The following is a 23,737-nucleotide window of genomic DNA, read 5'->3' on the forward strand; positions in this document are numbered from 1 at the left end:
TATAAACTTAGGCTCATCCCTCTGGCTTGTCAAAATACTTTCATGTCATGATTCTGTCATTTACTACCTCTCCCACCTTTCATAAATATATAATATTCCACACTATTAGATTCTATAATGCAATATTCTTGGTTCTCAGGTTTCAGTCACTTAACCAAAAACCTCATCACAATTATATCCTAAGGATTCTTTTCAAATATCCATTATTTTGCATTTATCTTTTCCATATTTCTATTAAAGACTAGGCAATAAAAATTGTCCATTGGGCTAGAAGCTTCATGATGTTGTGTTTGAGTTTCTGTTGTGTATCCAGCATCTGGCAAAGTTATCATGTGCTGAATATGTATTCAATGAATGAATTAATAATATTATGCACTATGCTGCATGAGACACACTAATTTGGAAAAATACTCATATGGTTTTTGGTATGTAGATACTCTTAACGAAGCATCCTCCGACAAACATCTGAGTCAGTCGATAAGGCAAACAAGCAAACAAATATTCACAGGGTAATTTATCTTAAATTTCAACAGAAAATAGTTAAGACAATCTGCTAAATTTATAAGTATTTGACATATAATCTAGATAGAACTGGATTTTTAGCAAGTAATTCTCCAACATTTCTAAAAATAGTTCTCTATTTTTTCTCAATTACTTTTCTTTAAAGCAGGAAAAGAAAAGAGTAATGTCAATCACTTAAATGGGCATCGTAAGCTGCTGTTCTAGAAAAGATCGTTGGCATCAAAACTAGCTACTAAGGTACAGACACTTTCTCCTTCTCATTTTCATCTCCCTAAAAAAGCCAACATATAAGCATTATCATCTTCATATGTGGCAAATCTATGACATAAAATCTATTGAAAGTGTTTTCTGTATGCTGTCCAAAACTCTCTGAGAAAGAAATTCAAGAAAAATGGTATTTATTTTCGTCTTTTGGCCCCATTCTCCTAGGTCATTTGAAAACCATAAAATAACGAGGTTTAAGGAAAAACCTATGATTAAGAAGAGCTGTGCTGAATACAGCTTTAAAAAAATTCATGATTTGCATGAAGTCTCATCTTTAATATTAATTAAATTTCTCCATCACTATCAGTGCATGTATGTGAAGATATATCTCAGAAAAAAAAATGTTTTAACTGTTAAGATTCATTATCCTCTTGCTTATCGGATATATAAAAAAGTATCATTAAGGATAAGCTTGCAAGCTGATGGTGTTTTTGAATACAAATCATAGTCTTCACAGTTGGGAACTGGTAGATGCCAGTGTATGAAAATCATGAAATCAGAGGGGCAAAATGTCCCTTTTCAATGTCATTTAACACTACAATGACTATATCTTTGGCTTAACTAAAGCTATTGCAAATCAGTATTTTGTGTTAAATTCTCTGTTTTATGTCAAAGAGAATATTCTAATTTACTTTCTGGAGTAAAGCGGAAAGGAAAGGATCTTTCTTGTCCAAATCTATTGTTTTGCCAGTTGTGATCACTTAAAAACATTGGTTGAACACGGTTCCAGGTACAAATCCAGGTCTATGAGAATATTCATCAGCCTTTGACTATAATGATGTTTCCGGCTCTCTGATCCTGAGGGCACTTGGGAGGCGTCCAGTGGTAACCACATCAAGACTGCAGTCTTCCTTCACAGACTGTAGGGAAATACTTGTGACTATTGTAAATATTCTTCAAAATATATGTGACTCATGCACATTTGCACTTCAGTGTAACTCTCTCTACAATGTATGAAAGATTCAATTATATTTGAATTAAAGAGGAAAATAACATGTACAAAACCATGAATGATTTCCTCCAGTATGTCTTGTTTACCTGCCCATAACCTCTGCACAATCAATTCCCAGGCCACTTATCAGTTTCCTGTCTCTCAGGTCCAAATGTACTCTTGTTTGCCTGCTGTGGAAATGGAGCTGGGCCCGTTACCTATTTCTCCTTAGCCAGCTGGCACAATGTTAAGCTTTATCGGTAGAGGATGATAAAGAGATTTTGCAGAAAGAGCTTTGCATCCTAGTCTATGGTACTCTTCTTGGCAGGCTCCTGCGGTACACAGGGCATCCCCAGGATCCAGCTCCTGCCTCATGGATGACTTTTCCAGTGCCAGGTACTGCGGCCCATGCAAATTCTCCAACACAGGTTTCCTGCAGTGCACAGAGCTCAACATCCCAGGGCAACAGATTACCCGGCAGCCCCCATAGGTGGTTTTGTGGAGAAGTGCCTCCAGCGGGGCACTACCCATGGACAGCTTCCCTTGGCACTCTAGAGGGCAGATTTCTGATATGTTCTACCAGCGTGTCACCTCGACTACTGCTCTGCCATCCAGCTAGGGTTGTACCTTCTCTAGCAAGGTCTGGTTCTCAGTGTTGGTAGAGAGGTGAGGATTTTATTAGGGTGTCCTATTCTAAGGATAATGACTGTCCATTAAACCTTATGTCCCTATGTGTAGAATGCCTTATACTTCTTACTAGCCAAGACCTCACTACTCCAATCACTTAACACTTCTTTCTACTAACTTCTGTTCAAATTGCTGTGTAGTTTCTATTTCCTCATTGGACCCTGACTATAGCCTAATGAATTCATACTCATCTTTCAGAATTCAGCTCAAATGTCCTATGCTCAAGAAAACCTTTTGACACTCACTCCCAGAAAGATTCAGAATCTCCTATTCTGTTAGTTGATCTCAATGTACCATGTACTCTTCCTTGGTAAAGCTTAATCACAGCTATAATTTTAGTTTTCTATAATTCTTTGAGTAACATATGGTTCTGATACTAGTCTCAAAGTTGCATGAAAGAGGAGCAGTATCTTTGTCTTTTCACCAATATATCCCTAGATCTAACACCAGCTCTGGCACACAGGGGCACTCTGTAAATATTGGGTGGGCCAAAAACTTTCATTTTTTAAGTAAAAATGAAAGACACATTTTTCATTTTCACCAAGAACTTTATTGAACAACGTATTCACCTTTTTGTTCCACTACCTTCTGCCATTTTTCAGGCAACTTCATAATTCCATTTTCCCAAAACTTTTTATCTTTTTGAGCAAAGAACAGTTCCAAGTGCCTTTTACAGTCTTCCAGGGAATGGAAATTTTTTCCATTAAGAGAATTTTGGAAAGACCGAAATAAATGGAAATCCGAAGGTGCAGTGTCTGGTGAATACAGCAGATGAATCAGAGCTTCCCAGCCAAGTTGTAACAGTTTTTGCCTGGTGATCAAATAAACATGCAGTCTTGTGTTATCCTGATCGAAGATTTTGCGTGTTCTGTTGACTAATTCTGGACGCTTTTCATCGAGTGCCACTTTCAGTTGGTCTAATTGGGAGCAGTACTTGTTGGAACTAATTGTTTTTCTGGAAGGAGCTCATAATAGAGGACTCCCTTCCAATCCCACCATATACACAACATCACCTTCTTTGGATGAAGACCGGCCTTTGGTGTGGTTAGTGGTGGTTCATTTCACTTGCCCCATGACCTCTTCCGTTCCACATTATTGTACAGTATCCACTTTTCATCACCCATGACAATTTGTTTTAAAAATTGAACGTTTTCATTATGTTTCAGTAGAGAACCGTACGTGGAAATATGGTCAAAAAGGGTTTTTTGGCTTAACTTATGTGGAACCCAAACATAAAAGCGATTCACATAACCAAGCTGGTGCAAATGATTTTCAATGCTTGATTTGGCTATTTTGAGTATGTAGGCGATCTCCTGCGTGGTGTAACGTTGATTGTTCTCAATTATTGTTTCAGTTTGATCGCTATCAACTTCAACTGGTCTACCTGACCTTGGAACATCGTCCAGCAAGAAATCTCCAACACGAAACTTCGCAAACCACTTTTGACACATTCGATCAGTCACAGCACCTTCTCCATACACTGCACAAATCTTTTTTTGCGTTTCAGTTGAATTTTTACCTTTCTTGAAATAATAAAGCATAATATGCTGAAAACGCTTTTTTTCTTCTATCTTCAATATTAAAATGGCTAAACAAAAATTCACCAATTTGGTAAGTCTTTTTTTAAATGCATGCTGATATGACAGCTGTCACATACAACCTAACAAAATTGTTTTGAATGACGTTAAAGACAACTAAGTGCTACTAGAGCCATCTTACGGAAAACACCGAATGAACATTTTGGCCCACCCAATATTATTGGAAGAATGAATCAACCCCTTCAATGTGGCTTAAGCTGAATATCAAAATTTAGAAGAACTTTAGGGGCACAGTGCGATTTCTGGGCACCTGTTGGAAAATTGCTAAGTTTAAAGATTAAGAATTCAAGAATAAAAACAAATATTCTTTTTGGTAATTAAAAATAAAATTGTACCCACAAAGTGACCAATAAGGCAGCATTATGGTTCTACGACCTGTTGTTGTTGTAATTTTCACATCATCTCTGGGTTCCAAAATCTCTCCTAATCTAATATTTCCTCATTTACACATCATCTGTGGGTTTTCTCCATCCTACTGCCAACTACTGAAATGGCATGCAAACTCATCAGTATTTCAAAACACACTTAAGCCTGCAAGCACATTTAATGATTTTTAAAATTTTGATTAGTAAGAGGATAATGAATAATCACATAATCTGTTTCTGATTTTTGTAAACCCATCAGTGACTTACTTTTTGTTTCCTTTCCTGGTTTGGCCTTATTTTCATTTCTCTCAACATAGTATGGGCTCTCTTTTATTCCATGCTGTCATACAATTTCTAGTTTGTTTACCAAGTATGCTCTCCTTAGATTTATTTATAAAAATTTCATAAGGGCTTTCTCTTCTCAGCTATTTTACAAGTTTTTAAGAAACATGCATTTATGGTTACTGATTTTATGGTCAGCACTTTTATACTGATGGATTTCCAAAGCTTTTAAATTTTGTGATTCAACTTACATATTTTCTTCTTTCATGTCTATAGTGAACAGTGCTTCTCTTTTAACTAATTTAGCATCAAATTCTCATTTTTCTTTTCCTGAAGTCAAGGTAGATTGTGGTTCTATTTATCTTTTATTTATATCATTTCATATTAATGAACAAACCTACTAATTTTCTTTATCAGAATTACAATAATGATCATATTTAACCTCTCAAATACTCCATGTTATTCTACTCTATCCTTCCTTCTATCAATTTAAAACTTCTCATGATAGTAAGTTTTAAAATTATAATTTATGCTCTATAATTTAAAAAGTCTTACTTGACACTCTATACTTTAAAATACATGCTTTCTACAAATTGTAATCCTGATTTTTAAAAACGTAATCTGTATGCATCTTGAATAGTTATTAGAGCTGCTAGTCAACTACAAGTTGACACATGAAAAGGACTAGAAGTCTAAACAAGCAATTATTAGACAAATGGAATTAATAATTAATGTCTATGCTTTCATATAAATTACATCCAACATATGTAAGCAATCTGTGAATTATTACAGGAGCTCTATTGTGTAGTGGTTGAAATCAGAGGGTTTGGAATGAGGCAGATGTGTATTAATGATTGAGGTGTACTTTTTTTAAATATTACTAAAGTAAAGACTAAAAACTCAGGCCATTTCATTAGGCTTTGCATGTGATCAAGGAAATATGGATTTGAATTCCAAATATCTAAAAATAAAAATGTGTTTTCTTTGTTACTTTCTACCCCAGCAAACTGAAATGAAACTCTTAAATTAAAATCTGTGTCCTTGTGTTCTTTAGTAAGGTGTAGTCACCCCTGCCTCTAAACAAGGTTACCTGTGGAAAAAAAATGTTTAAAAAAAAATTATAATTTTCCACCACATTTTATAAAAATATATGAAATTTGAGATTTCTGTTTATATTAGTTATGAAGGTGTTTAAATGCATTCTCATGGAATATCAAAAGATGAAATGACACCATTGTAATAGCATCAAAAAGAAAAAATGCTTAGAAATAAACTTAACCAAGAGAGTGAGTCGTACACTGAAAATTATATAACAACAATGAAAGTAATTAAAGAAGACATAAATAAGTGGAAAGCCATCCCATGTTCAAAGATTGGAAGATTTAATATTGTAAAATGTCCATACCACACAATGCACTTTGCAGATTTAGTGCTATTCCTATCAAAATCTCAATGGCATTTCTTACAGAAATTTTTTTAATCCTAAAATTATATATTAAAGAAGAGGCAAAAAATGAAAAGACCCAGCATAGCCAAGCAATCTTGATAAAGAATTAAATTGGAGGCATCACACTTCCTGGTTTTAAAATCTGTTACAAAGCTACAGTAAGCAAAACAGTATGGTGCTGGCATAAAGACAGACATATAGACCAATGGAACTAAATAGAGAGCCCAGAAATAAATCTACACATCTACAGCCAACTGATCTTCAACAAGGATGCCATGAATACACAATGGGGAATAGATAGTCTCTTCAATAAATAATTTTGGGAAAACAGGATATCCATTTGCAAAAGGATAAAATTAGACTCCTATTTTATACCATACCAAAAAATCAACTCAAAATGGATTAAAGCCTTAATTAAGACTTGAAACTGTGAAACTCCTAGAAGAAAACATAAAGGAAAAGCTCCATAACATTGGCCTTGACAATGATTTTATAGATATGACACCAAAAGTACAGCTAACAAAAGCAAAAATAGAAATAGACAAGCGGGAGTGGACTATGTCAATCTAAAAATTTTTGCACAGTAGAAAAGGAACAAAAAGATCAACAAGGTGAAAAGACAGCCCACAGAATGGAGAAAATATTTACAAATCACATATCTGATAAGGGGTAAATATCCAAATATATAAGAAACAACTACAACTCAATATCAAAATAAAAGATAAACCAATTACAAAATGGGCAAAGGACTTGAATAGATATTACTTCAAGCAAGACATATAAACTGCCAATATACATATGAAAAGATGCTCAAAATTACTACTCATAGGGAAATGCAAATCAAAACCACAATGAACTATCACCTCACACCTGTTAAAATAGCTACCATCAAAAAACCAAAACAGGGCTTCCCTGGTGGCGCTAGTGGTTGAGAACCTGCCTGCTAAAGCAGGAGACGCAGGTTCGGGCCCTGGCCTGGGAAGATCCCACGTGCCGCGGAGCGGCTGGGCCCGTGAGCCACAGTTGCTGAGCCTGCGCGTCTGGAGCCTGTGCTCCGCAGCGGGAGAGGCCGCGATGGTGAGAGGCCTGCGCAGCGCGATGAAGAGTGGCCCCCACTTGCCACAACTAGAGAAAGCCCTCGCACAGAAACGAAGACCCAACACAGCCAAAAATAAATAAATAAATAAATTAATTAATTAAAAAAAAAAAAAAAAAGTAACTGAAGTGAAAAACCAATTGAGGACACAAAACAAGGCAAAAATAAAAACAAAACAAAACAAAACAAAACAAAACAAAACAAGTGTTGGAGAGGATGTGGAAAAATTGGAACACTTGGACAATGCTGGTAGGAATATAAATGGTGTGATTACTATGAAAAAAAGTATGGAGATTCCTCAAAAAGTTAAAAATTGAATTAAAATATAATCCAACAATGCTGCTTCTGGACACATATCCAAATTAATTGAAATTAGGATCTCAAAGTGATATCTGTATTTCCATGTTTATTATAATGTTAATCATAAGCCAAGATTTGAAAATACCTCACATGTTCATCAACAAAGAATAGATAAAGAAAATGTAGTATATACACACAATGAAATATTATTCAGCCTCATAAAAAAAAGGAAATTCTACCATTTGTGACCACATGGATAGACCTGGAAGACATTACTCGAAATGAAACAAGTCACAAAAGGAAAAATACTGCATTATTCCATTTATATGAGGCATACAAAGTATTCAAATTCATAGAAGCAGAACAAAGAATGGTAGTTGCTAGGGGATGGGAGGAGGAGAAAACAGATAATTGTTTTTCCATGTGTATAAAGTTACAGTAACAGAAGATGAATAAGGTCTAGAGATCTGCTGTACAACATAGTGCCTCTAGCTAACAATATGTTGTTGTACCCTTACAAATTTGTTGAGAGTAGATCTCATGTTAATTATTTTTACCACAAAAAAAAAAAAAAAGAGAAAAGAGACACAGGAAACTTTCAAAGGTGAGGGACACATTTATTATCTAAATTAAGGTGTAGGTCCTTGTTTTCTTAAGGATCATTCATAGAGAATATTTTTTTTTTAAGTTTTATAAAGTCCAGTTAATTAGTTTTTCCTTTTACAAGTACGTTTTAGGTGTCAGTACTAAAAACTTCCTGTGTGGCACTAGATTGTGAATGTTTCTTCTATATTATTCCCCTAAATTGTTAGTTTTTGCTCTAATATGTGAGGCAATTTTAGTCCTTTTTTATGAGGTATGACGTTAAAGTTGAGGGGTTTTTTGTTTGTTTTTGTTTGTTTGTTTGTCTATGAATGTCCAGTTGCTTCAGTACTATTTGTTGAGGAGGCTGGTCTCCTCCATTGAATGACTTTTGCACCCTTATAAAAATTAATTTGAGCACATTTGCATGAATCTGTCTGTGGGTTCTCTATTCTGTTCTATTCATCTCTGCATCTATATATCTATTCCTCCATCTGACACACTATCTAGATTTCTGTAGCTATATAGGAAGACTTAATATCAAGTGGAGTTATTTCACTTTACCCTTCTTTTTCGAAATTGTTTTAGATTTTCTAGAGATTCTGCCTTTCCATACAGAATTTAGAACAAGATTGTCTATATCACAAAAATAGCTTGGGATTTTGATAGAAATTTTAGTAAACCTACTGATCAATTTTTTGAGAATTGATATATTTACCATGCTGAGTCTTCCAAAACATGAACACAGTTTGTTTTTCCATTTATTTAGGGCCACTTTGATTTCTTTCATAAGAGTTTTGTACATTTCAGGATGCATTTCCTATATATGTCTTGTTATATTTATATAAAATTATATCATTTTCTTTGAAACAATTATACATCATTGGGATTTTTCTTTTTTAGCCTATTGATAAGGTATATTACAGTCATATATAATCCAATGTTCAACCAGTCTTGCATATCTGGAATAAGTCCCACTGGTCTTGGTATACAGTCTTGCTAATATCTAATATCTTATTGAGGATTTTCACATCTAAACTCATGAGAGATAACGGTCTGTAGTTTTCCTTTCTGTACTACCTTTGTCTGGTTTTTTATCAGAATAAAACTGACCACGTAACAAGTGGTGAAAATGTTCCTTTATCATTTATTTTCTGTAAGTATTTTGTAGAATTCACCAGTGAAACCATCTGAGCCTGAAGACACTTTTTAGGAATATTTTTAAATAGAAATTAAATTTCTATTATGATTATAGACTATTCAAGTTAACAGTTTCATTTTGGTTGAATTGTGGTAATCTCTCAAGGAATTGATCCATTTATTCAAAATTTTTGAATTTACGAGCATAAAGGTGTGTGTAGTGTTCTGTCATTATATTTTTAATGGTTTCAGGATTGCTTGTGACATTCATCTTTTCATCTGAATATTAGTGATTTGTATTTTTTTTTAAATTTTTGTCAGTTTTAGAGGTTGTTATGGTATGATGCTTGTTACCACCCTTATCCCTGCCCCTCCATCCTACAAAAAAAGATTCGTATATTGAAACCTAATCCCCAAGGTGATGGCATTAGGAGGTGGAGCTTTGGGTAGCTGATTAGGATATGAGGGCTGAGGCCTCATGAATGGGATTAGTGTCCTTATAAAAGAGACCCAACAGAGCTTCTTACTGCCTTTGCCTATATAGTGCTACAATGAAAAGTCTGTGATCTGGAAGAGGGCTCTTGCCAGCCCATGCTATCACTCTGATGTCAGCCTTCCAGACTCCAGGACTGTAAGAAATAAATTTCTGTTGTTTATAAGCCACCTGCTCTGTGTTATTTTGTTATAGCAGTCAGAATGGACTAAGACAGAGATATATCAATTTTATTAGTCTTTTTTTTTTTTAAGAGCCAGCTTTTTTTCACTGATTTTCCTTTTTTTATATTTCATTTCATTGTTTTTTAAAAAAATTTCTTTGCTTCTGGTTTCTTGTTTCTTTAGGTTTGTTTCACTCATTTTTTTCTAGTTTCTTGAGGTAAGAATTTAAATTATTGATTTGAGACTTTTTCTCTTTTCTACTATAAGTTGTCAGCACTAAACATTTCCTTCTCAGGAGTTTTATTTACATTTTAGAAATTTTGATATCTTGTATTTTCATTCAGTTCTATATGTTTGTTTTAATTTCTTTTGAGACATCCTCTTTGTTGGATTTTTTCAGAAGTGTGTTTAAATTTCAAGTGGTTGGAGATGATTTTCTTGTCTTTCTGTCATTGACTCATAGTTTAATTCCATTGTGGCTCAGAGAACATAATCTGTAAAATATCAATTGTTAAGTATTTTAAGTTTTGTTTTAAGGATATGGTCTATCTTGGTAAATGTTCATAGGCTCATTAAAAAAAAAAACTGTACTCATCTATGAGCTGCTATTGGTTGAGGTTTTCTATATATGCCAATTAGATCCTATTGGTTGATGAAGCTGTTCGTTTTTCTATATTCTCACTGATTTTCCATTTAATAATCCTATCAGTTGCTTAAAAAAGGAAGATGAACCCCTCAACTATAATTTTGGATCTTCCTATATCTCCTTTCAGTGCTGTCAGTTTTGGGTTTTGTATTGAAGCTCTGTTGTTTGAAGTTAAAACGTTTGAAGTTTCTAAAATATTTAAAGATTTTTAACAACTTAGAAGAAACTTGTTCTCAAAAAATGATTAAGAAAAATCAATATCACACTATTAATCTGCTTTACCTAAGTAATAAAGCTGAATTATAAACAAAAACTGTTGTTCAAAACTTGAGTTGAAGTGTGTTGTACTTATATACATTTTCATTGAAGAAATCTTTATTGGAAACATTGCACATTTATATGAGTTAAAAATTGAGAAGTTTCTGAGATGTCAAGAAAATCATAGTCAATGTAAAGTAGGTTAAAAATGCCTCAAGAGCCAATATTAGAAAAATAATAATTTTGTTCAAGAAAATACTTTGAAGCTTTTTCATATAGAACAAGAAGCCTTAAGTATAGAGTCTGGAAAAGACATTGAAATACATACAGCTAAACTACTCTGCATAAGATACTAACACACACTTGAGGGTAAGAACAGCTGTGAAAGAGGCATCAAGAAATGAAAAAGAGTAAATCCCATGGGACAGAGCAGGAAGTTAGAGTTCATGGAGAAGGTAGCCAGTAAGATATTTCTGATAACAGGAGGCAAAGGATTTTTAAGAACTCTGATATTCATCTTTAAGTTGTCAATGGTGATGTAATATACATCTGTTATTTTGTGCTAGTTCATCAATGAAAGTTTACTTAACACACATCTTTTGGGGAAAAGTAATATAATTATCATAGTGTCTAGCATGTGGTGATAACATACAGACACTATATATGGAACACTGAGATGGCCCATTAAAACAAATATTTGAAAACAAGCAGTCTTATCCAACTAAAAGAAGTGTAATCACCACCACCCCCTTTTTCAAAGAATTCCTTGTTAGAATGAAAAATATACTGAGTCCTTTTGTATACATCATTTGGGAGTTTGTGTCAATTGCAGTTGACTCTAAATTGCTCTGCATGACATGTCAATACCTACTAAAATGGAATGAGGACCAAGGCTATTGGACCATAATAAATGTCCTCAAGTCTGCTTGGAAAAACCAAAAGTCAAGGAAATATTCAGAGGTAATGTTCCAGCTGAATTTGAAAAATGGGATGACTGGTAGGTGAACAAGGGGAGAACAAAATTTCTAAAAGAGGGAATAATATGACAAAAGCTTAGAGGCACAAAAGGAAGAGGTATATGAAAAGAACAAATTTTGGCATGGCTAGAGTATAAGAAGTAGATGGAAAAGAGTGTAATGTTGGAGGTCAGGATATAAACAAGAGCTGAGCAAGGAAAGGCTTTGAATGCCATGCTATGCATGGCACAAATAAAACCTTATTTTGTAGGCAAGAAAAGTTTTAAAGAAGGAAGTGATATGATGTGCAGAGTAGTCTAGCTGTCTGTATTTCAATATCTTTTCCAGACTCTATACTCATGGCTTCTTGTTCTATAACTAAAGAGTCAAGTGATATTGACAGTTGGAAAAATAATTCTTATGCATGTACAGAGTACAGCTGGGTAGAAGAAATACCACAGAAAAATAAGAGTAGACTAGGGCAAAACTTCCCTTTGACTGATGGTGGGTATCTAAAACAAAAGAGAACAGGGTTGCAGTAGTAGAAATATACAGGACTTGATAGATATGCAAATATTTTTAGAGTAGAAACAATGAGAATAGAATCAGACTGACCACAGAGAGTCTAAGAGACAACTTGTAGATGTTGATGACTTTTACCAATTTCCAAAATATGTGTGATAGTATAGGCTGTGGGGAGATAAGATGCAAAGGCTGAATTCAGCTTGAGGATTCAATGGAATATATAGATGTTCAATAGGCAAGTGATTCAGAACTGGAAAGAAAGACCTGTTAGAGGGAAAGATAAGTGATCATTTGTCATGTGAAAGTTGAAGCCACAAGTATGAATGAGATTATTCAAATAGATCTGTAAAGTTAAAAGGACAGAGGGAAGAAGATCAAGCTGTGCTCTATACCACATACATTTAGAGGATGGACATAGGGAGAGTCATCTGGGCTGGGGATTTAGGAGGGTCCCAGAAATAAAGGATGAAGCAGGAAAATGAAAATGAAGAAGAGCATCAAGAAGCAAAAACGTGATTGATGTTATCAGAAATTGCAGAGAAGTCAGGGAAGAAAGGCCTGTACTTAGCACATAGGAAGACACTGGTAAGTTTATCTGAAACAGCTTTCTTGGAACAGTGAGGGCTGGTTCTATGTTACAGTATGTTGAGGCATCAGTGCATGTTGTGACAGGAAGGAGAGTGACTAGTCTATTTCCTAGGGAGCTTGTCTGTCAATCCGAGAGATATTCTTACCTTAAAGAGCAACATGGTAATTGAAGAAAGATTTGTTTTTTTTTTTCCTGTTATTGCAAACTGAGAGCAATTTGAAGTCAGTGTGTGGATTGGGAGAGGCACAGACAGACAGAGAGATAGAGGGAAAGTGAAGAGAAGAGGAAAGAAGAGGAGAGGAGGGGAAGGGAGGGGAAGGGAGGGGAGGGGAGGGGAGGGGAGAGGAGGAAAGAGAAGTTGAAGGTATAGGGAAGACAGGAGGTACCCAGTTGAGTGCGGTGTTAAAGAAAATAGAAGTAGATGTGGCCATTATATAGGTGGCGATAAGGATCAAGGTGGATCTGCCATAAGTGTTAAGAGGGATGTGTGTGTGTGTGTGTGTGTATACACACACACACACACATATATAATTAAATATCTGTGAGTTTAGGGCATTTTCACATTCAAGTCTTGATTTTTCCTGGGAAATAAGGGTAAAACCAATCTCTTAAAGATGAGGAGACCAAGAATTATTCATTTCAGAAGAGGGGTAAATTTTTGAAATAGCCAGATAAACGGGAAATGCATTTTACAAGAGTGTTATAATAAGACTTTTAGAGCAAGACTAAACTTGCATATCATAAATTCAAAGTGGCAGAAATCCACAAAATTATACAATTTTCTCAAGCAGCCTTCAGAAGTTGGGCTCAGTAATAACAATGCAGTTGATAAGAGTAATCCATGGTTGGGTTTTGTATAACAAGGAAATCAGAAAGAACGAGGGGCTTAGGAAGTGAGGTACATGCAAATGGTGATTGTGGGACTACACCAGAAAATCAAGGTGGTTCAGAAAAAAATAAGTAGTTAGACTTAAACAAACAAACCAAAAAGGCTAATAGACATTAAAAAGAAAGGAGCCAAGGGATTAGTGATCAGAGTGGGGATAAAATATATGAGGTGAGCAGGCTTGCTTTTAATATTTAAGGGGACCCAAGGCAAGAAAACTATTGAAGGTCTTTATAACATTTACCTAAGTATTTAAAAATAATAAATAAAAAAAATAACAAATTGTTAAATGTAATGTGATTGAAGTTACCTTGACAAATACATCTGTATAAAAACCTAAGAGATTGGATTTAATACCAGAATGTGAGGGTTCAGGAAGAGGGACTCCCGAGGCCGATCTCTCCACTCTTCTCTTCCCAACCACAGCCCTACCCCACACTGAGAAACTTGAAACACACAAGTGTGGACATTCAAGTCCTTACATCCAAAATACATTTACATCCTTCACAAATATCTTGTTCCTAAAGATTGCACCATGAGGATCTCCTGAGGAGGACAGAGCTGTAGAAAATTCTGTGTAAGACTTGGAAACAGGAATTGGGCCATCTAGCCTGGAAATTCTAGCATCCTGTAGCTCAGAACATAATTTAGGGAAGGGGTGCATGGGATCCAGGTGGGTACTTATATTTGGTCCCACAACTCCTTACTGCATCAGCAGGGATGTAGCCAGAGAAGAGAGCAGGGCACTACCAAGGATACCCTCTTTCCTGGTCCAATGGGTGATGCTGGTAGGATTAGAATTAAGGTTATTAGTGATTCCAGAGTGGAATATTAGAGTTAAAATTTCATGGAATATTTATGGTCACTGAAAGAGGACTAAGGAATGTGTGTTCAAGGAACTGAATCACTGAAGTGAAAAAATAAAAATAATAAGTCAAGTTGAGAGAGTCAATGACTTGTGTGAGGTTAGGTCTCAGACGAATCAACTCAGACATTCAAGTCCTCAAGGTGAGAACAAGAATCAGAGTGCAGAGGAGACTGGTGAGGTGGGAGCCATAAACTTTCTGAGGAGAAACAGAGTTTCAGTAGAGGGCAGTGATGATCAGGAAGGGCAGAAACAGTCAAATGGCAGAGACTTCAATGAAGAAAAAATTTGGGTAAATATGGACATAGACTCTTTGCCATGAAAGAGAAGCTGATGCCACTTTCAAGTCCTGTCATAAGCAGGACATCAGAAAATAAGCATCCCTTATTCCAGGGAGAAGAGGTGGGTTTCAGTTGGGGAAAAGCTAAAAACAAAGAGGATGAAGTAATAGGAGAACAGTAACTTGCTAACCCTCTGTGGTAAGAGCCATAACTACTTTACTCACCATTCCATCACCAGTGCCAAGCACAAAGTATAAACCTAGCAAAAATTTGCTCAATTCATGAATCAATTTGACATAGGACACACTTCCTATCTGCCATATCTTTACAAGGGTGAGCACAGTAGCCTTAAAAATCATGGGTTCTCCAGTTATAGCAGGCCCTAGAAAATGACTTCCTTCATAAGAATATGTAGAGCAATAGAGCATTTGAAAGAGAGCATTAGGTGTCTTGTTAATTCTCGCCCAAAGTTGCGAGTCCATCATGACAATTTGGTTAATGCACATTTCTCACATCTGCATTTAAGCAGATGTGAGAAAGTCCAATGAGACATATCTTTTCTGTAGCTGGTAAAGTATCACTACAGAAGCATTTTTGTTATTGTCTTTATGGTTAATAATAATAATTATTATTATTATCTTTATGTTATGGAATAATATAGAGCCACTCTAGGATTTTCACATTTGATTTTTTTTTAAATTAGGAAAAGTATGAAACCACATAATTATTGAAATAATTAGAAAAGTAATTAATTTGGGCCTATAGTCTCAATAACAGAATAGTTATAACACTTTTTCAAAATGCAAATTATAATGCAATACTGAGGCATAAAATCAGTTTTATGGATAATGATTGGATTTTCTTAATGTATATATAACAATTGATTAAAGAGTTAAAAATCATCTTTAAATTTTAACATTTACCCATTCATTTACTTATCAACCAACATTTATTGAGCGTCTACTCTAAATGCCAAGTGTTGTGTTGGAATTTGGAAGTAAAATACTCAAGCTGATAAGCAAAGATCATTACTTTATAGAACTGGAAGCAGTGCTCAGTATGGTAGCCACTAGCCACATGTGACTGTTAAATAGAACTTGAAATACGGTTAGATGTGCTGAAAGTGTAAAATACACAACAGTTTCCTAAGACTTAGTATGAAAAAACCCATAAACTAATTAGCAATTTCATGTTGATTGTGTTGAAATAATATTTTCACTATATTGAGTTAGATAACCCATATTAAATTAATTTCAGGTGTTGATTTTTTTTAAATGTTGCCACTAGAATATTTTAGATTAACTATGTGGCTCATATGTGTGGCTTAAGTTATGTTTCCATTGGAAAATACTGTCTTGAGTCTCAGAATGAAGACAGAAAATTAACCAAACAATTGTAATGAAGTATCTTAAATGCTATAGAAAGGAAATATAATATGCCAATTAGAGAACATAGGAGAAAAAAATCATCTAAATTAAAAGCTTCTCACAAGTAGAGATGTTTAAATATATGCTTGAATAACAAATGAGAGTGAACTAGGAAAAAAGCTAGGATAGCATATAGTCAGAAAGTGAAAAATGAGAAGCAAGAGAAAAAATAATCCACACTTGAAAGACTCAAGAAAGTGTAGCAAGTGCAGAAAATAATATATGAGAGTAGTATTGACCAGTGAGGCAGGAAAGGTAAGTAAGGCCAGGACATCAGTGATTTTAGAAGCCCTGTGAAGGAGCTATCTTTCATAATAAGGTCAACAGGCAGCCAGTGGAGGAATCTAGGCAAATTAGGGATATAATCAGTTTTTTTCTTAGGAGGATCATTATGGCAGCAAAATAAACAATGGGTTGGAGGAAAACAAATTGATCTGTTCACAGGTGCTGGCCATGAGGATGAAAAGAATTGCCACTTACCTTGGTTATTGCTTGGATGTGGATGGTAAGGAGAGACAGGGGTTAAGATCACTCCCAAGTTTGGCACTTGGATACATACTGGCACCAATGTCCCTGACCCTGGCCTGTGGAGTTTGGGAACACTACAAGAGGTTGACATCTGTGGCAAAAATGATCTGTTCAACAAAGTACTGTGTTGGCTTTGGAGGGCCATAGACTTGGGATAGATAATGATAGGAAGGCAGATGTATAAAGTGTCTCGAGCTCTATAGAGAGGTATCTACAGAAGATAAAGATATGCATGGGTCTTCAATGAGTATGTACTCTAGAAAATAGTCATTGTTTGAATAGGTATGACTGTAATTGTCTGAGGAATGTTGGTTAAAAGGAAAGAGATAAGCCCTAACCCAAATCCCAAGGATAATCAAAATTTTAGGCATTGTTTCTTGATGCTATCAGACCCAATGCCTACTTTATTATCAAATGTATTGGGATGTCCCCTTCATATCTAAAAATAAAATAATAAGCTAATAAAACCTACAAACTTGCATAACGTAAAACAAATATAATAGAATGCCTTGGGTATAATATTAGATAGAAATGAAAAGCAAGCAATGTTGGAGGAGGTTAACAAGAAGATACAACCACTTGTTTGACCCTCAAGCTGGACTCAGGCAACTGGAGTCTCCTCACCCCCACCCTTGCCCTTGGATGTGCATTCCATTTGCCTTCTTAGGTCCCAGAAACTGCCGCAAGGATACAGCCTTGAGATAGTAATGTGCGGATGAGACTATCTGGACTCTGTCCGTGACTGAACCCAGTTAAAGCTTCTATACAAACTTTTAAGATCTGGTGGGTGGGTGCAGAAATTTGTGTTGCAGCCACCCAAGACGAACCTATATTTAAGCTCCCTTCCTTATTAAACCTGCCTCCTGCAATCTGGAGCGGTCTGCCTCTTTTTTCGTCTGCCCTTGCCTTCTGTGTACAGGGCCAGTTTGAAAACGAACAAGTAATTTATAATGAAATATGTCTTTTAATAAGTAAATGCTGGAATAATTCTACACACAGGAAGACCGTAGAGTCCATGTTTTACCCCTCTGTGTAGAATCACTGTGAATACTGCAACAGTAAACACAGACTGATAGAGTTGTATGCCGTTAGTGATTCAAATGCCACAAATTATGTTGCCATTGGTAACATGATTTTTCAAAACGGTAGAAAAACTTTTCGTAAAATTCTTAATTAAATAATTTTCCTCAGATTAAGACATAGTTTTATTGCTGGAAATTTCTACTTATATTAAAACTATGAAAACAACATACTGTACATGTACATGTAAACAGTAGGTTTCTGTGATCAGATTTTTTAAAGTGTTAATATCTACATATATACCAGGCAAAACATTTGAAAATTATGTATAACTGAGGAAAATTCTTCACTTTTAGTAATTCTATTCTTGTTTTTCGGGATGTCTAGTACCCCTGACTCACTGCTCTCAATAATTCTGGTAGTTCAAAGCCCCAATCATTATGATAAATAAATATATTACCAACAATTTCCAAAGGCTCTGTAGACAGATGTTGAACCAATAATTGGGGATGAATAGAGGATGAATAGTGGAAGAGTTCTTCCAATAAGTGTTTTAAAATGTAGGTTTTGTTGTTATTCTGATATGGTGAGGGCAACAGATCAGGAAATGATTACCATTGAAAAGATAGTATGTTACCTACAGTCTCTAAAGGGAGGGGGCACCCCACACCATAGAGGTTCTCACAGTGAAGTACCAGGGTCAATGAGGAGGCAGAAGGAATGGCAGGAAAATGTAAGCAAGAGCTTTTATTGTGGTTTCCATGGGAAGGAATGGGTGAAGGAGGGTAAGCAGGTTTAGGATAGGCTAGTTTGAATCATTTCAGTGGGCTCTGGGGTGTGAGGGTGGTCCTCAGTTGTCTGGTAGCTGGTCCTGGGGTGGTTGGGGTAGAGGAATATTGTCCAGGAGTGTAGGACTCTGAGGGAGGAGGTGAGGGTAAGGATGTGACTCTGAATTGGTTGTTTGACATGAAACTCATGCTTCCTGGTGATATCTCAAAGAATTGGCTAGCGCAGAAAGGGGTCGGCTCCCCAGGATCAGTAAGTCCCCAGCTATGAAAATATCAGAATAAAAAGACATGCTTAATACAAAGAGACAGCAAACATGGGAGAAAATCCAGGAGGATCTGGTCTCCTGGAAGCCAAAGATGAGGTTTTTTTCAAGAGCGAGAGATCAACGTTGGTAGATGTTGCTTAGGGTCAGAAATGATAAGGACCAGTACAGTTGTATTAACTTTAGCAACAGGTGAGTGATTTTGACCTGATGAGATCACTATTTAGAATCTCAGAAAGTAATTCTGATTTCTGAGGACTGGGAAATGAAAAAGCAGAAAGAGTGAGCATGGGCTATATCAACTTTGGAATTCTAGCTATGTGAGCAAGGGAAGAGATTGTTAGCCAGAAAGACCGGCCATGTACAAGAAAGCGTTTTTTAATTTGTTCATTACATTTTAAATTTAAGTTTTAGAAGACAAAGATGTAACCATATATAAAAGCTTAAGGGAAGGAAGATACATGTGGAGAGTGAGAGGTTAAATACACATAAAGGAAATAATTGATTTTCCCCTGAAAATATGGGAAGCAAGGAATGAAGAGCATGGACAGAAAAATGAACTTTCTGCAGCTCAAGGGGAAAATGATTCTTTCTAATAGGAAATAAGAAAGAAAGAGCAAGTGAGGGTTCATATAAATTTGTAACTTTGGGAATAGGAGGCTGAGGGAGTTGTCTTCTGATAATTTCTATTTTATTTTTACTTTTTTTTTTGTAAGAGGTAGATGAGCTCATCTGATAGGAGTAAGGTGGGAGAAAAAATGGATTTGAAATTCAAGGACAATTCAGAAAGTTGGAAATAGCTCTGTGGAGACTGGGAGAGAAAGCCAATTAGAAAAAATACATTCTAAAAAGGGTGAGGTAGAGGATTATCTAAAATATGCAGTGAATATGTTTAGAATTTTATTGTAAGATTTTCCTGCCTCTTAAATGATAAAAATAAGTGTACTGAGAACATATGTTTCTAAAGGAAGCAGTGCATAAGAGTTTCCCTCTTGAGTACTTTGTGGAAAAGATTATATAGTTCTATAGGGATGGGTGTGGGTAATGAAGAATATAGGATAGAGCTGACAGGCATTTCCTCGAGATAAATCTTAAAAACTGACAAAATATGTAACTGTTCATATCAAACAGAAGAAGTTAGAAGCTTCTTTGAAACTGCACATCATATATCTACACTTGTGATTATTCAGTTGTATAAGTTGATTTTTTATCCAGTTATACCTGTCATGATGGGTTGCTTTCAGGGCACACATAAAAAAGGGAAGGAAAATGAATATCCAAACCAAATTAGCAGTAGTCAAATTTAGCAAGTTTGATGCATTCTGCCCAAAATTGATCAAAGGATTGTGTTATGTTTGCAAAAGGCTTACTTACAGTTTTACATAAAATGTAATAGACACAAGTTATTGTCTCTCCATTCTCTTAAGTCTTTCCTCTCCCAGATGTTAAAGTTAAGGGAGGGATGAGAGCTTAGCGCTCTAAAGAAAGGCATTAGTGCATGGTCTTTGAAAATAGCTGCTGTTTCAGTGGCCACTTCACTTTGAGAAATCAATAACTACAATGCAAACCCTCAGTCTTTTCCAAGTACAGTTTAGGGATCTCTAGCTGTTGCAAATTGAATTAAGAAAACATTAAGACACCAGCTTGGTCCTGTAAAGACGCTAAGATGACAAACCACAGAGAAACTAACGATCAAAATGTGGAGACAAAGGAGTATATATAACACACAATGACTACTACAATTTGGCCTTAAAACATAACAATTCAAAACATGAGCTCTAGAGTTAGATATGTCCATATGGCTCATGGTAAGTTATTTATACTTCATAAATCTCAGACTTTCTTTTCCAAAAAATGAGTGGGATAACATTTACTTCACCATGTGGAATACCGTTAAATGACATGTGTCAATGTGTTTATTACTGTGCCATTAACAAATAGCAAGAGAAGCAGTGTGTAAAAATATTGAACCAGACTAGAGGCAGTGGGGTACAGAAAGAAAAGGTGTCTTCTTCCTCAAGTCCTACTTTCAGCTAAGGCTTAGTACAAAATCTGAGTCACATCCAATAGCAACAACAAAAAAGAAGTCCGGAAAAATATCAGTTTTAAAGTTGGTGTCAGCATCACATATTGAAAAATAAATTCCCTGATGCGGGTCATCCGTCTGAGAGAGGCTTTCCATTTTGGGAGCTACGTACATTAGATTTTGCTATCAGCAAATCCTCTGCCTCCAAACATCTAAATTACATCAGCTATAATCTGATTTATCTGAATCTACTTTAACAGCAACAAAAACTATGTTTCCATCTTCAGTGCTTATTTCACTACCATGACAAATACCAATGGAAAAAAATAATAGTCTCTTGGATTTAGCCTCAAACTTTATAACACTGCTCTTGGGGTTCATGACCTAGTATGAAACTCATGAATATAATTTCACCCACAAATATATCCATCACCTCAACAAAGCATCCCTTCCAAATGAACCCGCCTGGTTAAAAACACAAAATAAAAAGGAATATTTAGCTTCAGCTATTCCCTTCTAAACTCCCTTGAATATATCTCAAACAACAATTTGCTCTCAATTTTAATAACACTTATATGGAAATGAAACAGCAATTTACAATAAGCCAAGAATGACTTGTTAATATTAGCCTATTTTCTCAGTCAGTTTTAAGGGCACACGCAAACTTTCTGAGTGTAATAGGTCCAAATAAGCATGCATAATTAATATTTAGTAAGCATCTATATGTTTCTACAACTATTCTCAAAGCCACTTGGTCCAGGTAATCATTATTATTCCCATCTTACTGTTGAGGAAATGCATCTAAGGTCACACAAGCATCAGTGAAAAATCTAGGTCCTACTCTGACCCTAAACCTCAGGCTTTTGCTTCATCATGGTACCTATTAAAATGAGAGAAATTAGGAAACCTCTGACTCAATATTTCTATGGTGAGCTTTATAAACTTTCTATAAGGTGTATATAAAAAATAAGAAACCTCAGAAAGATACAGAACTCAATCCTACTTTCTGCCTATACCCTCATGTAATACTTTGCCATGTAGCAGAACCAAAGGCCTGTTATCAGAATAAAAGACTAATGTGATGATATTACAATTAATAATATAAAAAATGGCTATATTTATGTGGAGGCAGAAATTGTGTGTGTTCTTTAATACAATTAACAAGCTGCATTAATATATGATGATAATATCATTTTTTTGCAAAATGTCATATATTTGTGACTGTAAGATGCTCAACATCACTGATTATTAGAGAACTGCCAATCAAAACTACAATGAGGTATAACCTCACAGTGGTCACAATGGACATCATTAAAAAGTCTACAAACTACAAATGCTGGAGAGGGTGTGGAGAAAAGGGAACCCTCTTACACCGTTGGTGGGAATGTAAATTGGTGCAGGCACTATGGAAAACAGTATGGAGGTTCCTCAAAAAACTAAAAATAGAGTTGCCATATGATCTAGAAATCCCACTCCTGGATATATATCCAGACAAAACTATAGTTCAAAGAAGATACATGAACCCCCATGTTCATAGCAGCGCTATTCACAATAGCCAAGACATTGAAACAACCTAAATGCCCATCAACAGATGAATGCATAAAGAAGATGTGGTACATATACACTACTCAGCCATAAAAAAGAATGAAATAATGAAGGAATGAATAATGCCATTTGCAGCAACATGGATGGACCTAGAGGTTATCTTACTAAGCGAAGTAAGTCAGAAAGAGAAAGACAAATACTATACGATATCACTTATATGTGGAATCTAAAATATGACGCAAATGAACTTATCTATGAAACAGGCTCACAGACATAGAGAACAGACATGTGGTTGCTAAGGAGGAGAGTCCTATTGTATAGCACAAGGAACTATATTCAATATCTTGTGATAATCCATAATGGAAAAGAATATGAAAAATAATGTATATAGGTATAACTGAATCACTTTGTTGTATAGTAGAACTGAACACAATATTGTAAATCAACTATACTTGAATAAAATAAATTTGAAAAAATTTGAAAAGTAAACACAAACATTAACTATAATTACTTTAAGGAATTAAATATGATTTTTTCTCTTTCAACATAATATATATCAGAAATGGTCAACTTATTTTTGCAATGGACATATATTCTTTATCATACTAAGTTATGAAAACCTTTCTACACTGTATAAAATATTAAATTTAATCCTCAGAAGATTCTATAAAATGTCTAATTTTATCACCTCCATTTCATAATTGCAAAAACAAGGACTCAGAAAGATTAACTTTCCCCAATTCACAAAATTATTGAGTGGCAGAGCTAGAATTTTAAGCCCAATCTAAACCTTAGGTATTTTCCACAGTCTTTCACTTGATGAAAAAGAATAACACACATTCCTATGTCAGATTTCCTTATAGCTTCCAATTTGTGGCTAGTTTTTTGTTACATATAGTTAGATACACTTACAATTTTCAGAAACAGGAATGGTTGGTCCACCTCAAGCAAACCTTGTCTTAACATATAGCTAATGTATAAAATTGCTTTAACTGGGTTATTAGGCAGGTATTAAATAAAAATGCTAAACAACAACAACAGCACCAAAAATCAAACAAATACAAAACCCCTCCTAAATCCAAATTTTCTAATAAGAAGGGAGTCATATTAATGGATTCAAAGTAAAATTTAAATGGATATTTTGGTCTTTTTGAGCATAGATGTTGGTGGTTACAAGGAGAGATACGTAAATATACACTGGTGCTTTAAGAGATGGAATCATACAGACCATAAGAGAAGAGGCCATTGAAAACAATGTTAACT

The sequence above is a fragment of the Balaenoptera acutorostrata genome, chromosome 4 (genome assembly GCF_949987535.1).
Source record: "Balaenoptera acutorostrata chromosome 4, mBalAcu1.1, whole genome shotgun sequence".
NCBI lineage: Eukaryota > Metazoa > Chordata > Mammalia > Artiodactyla > Balaenopteridae > Balaenoptera > Balaenoptera acutorostrata.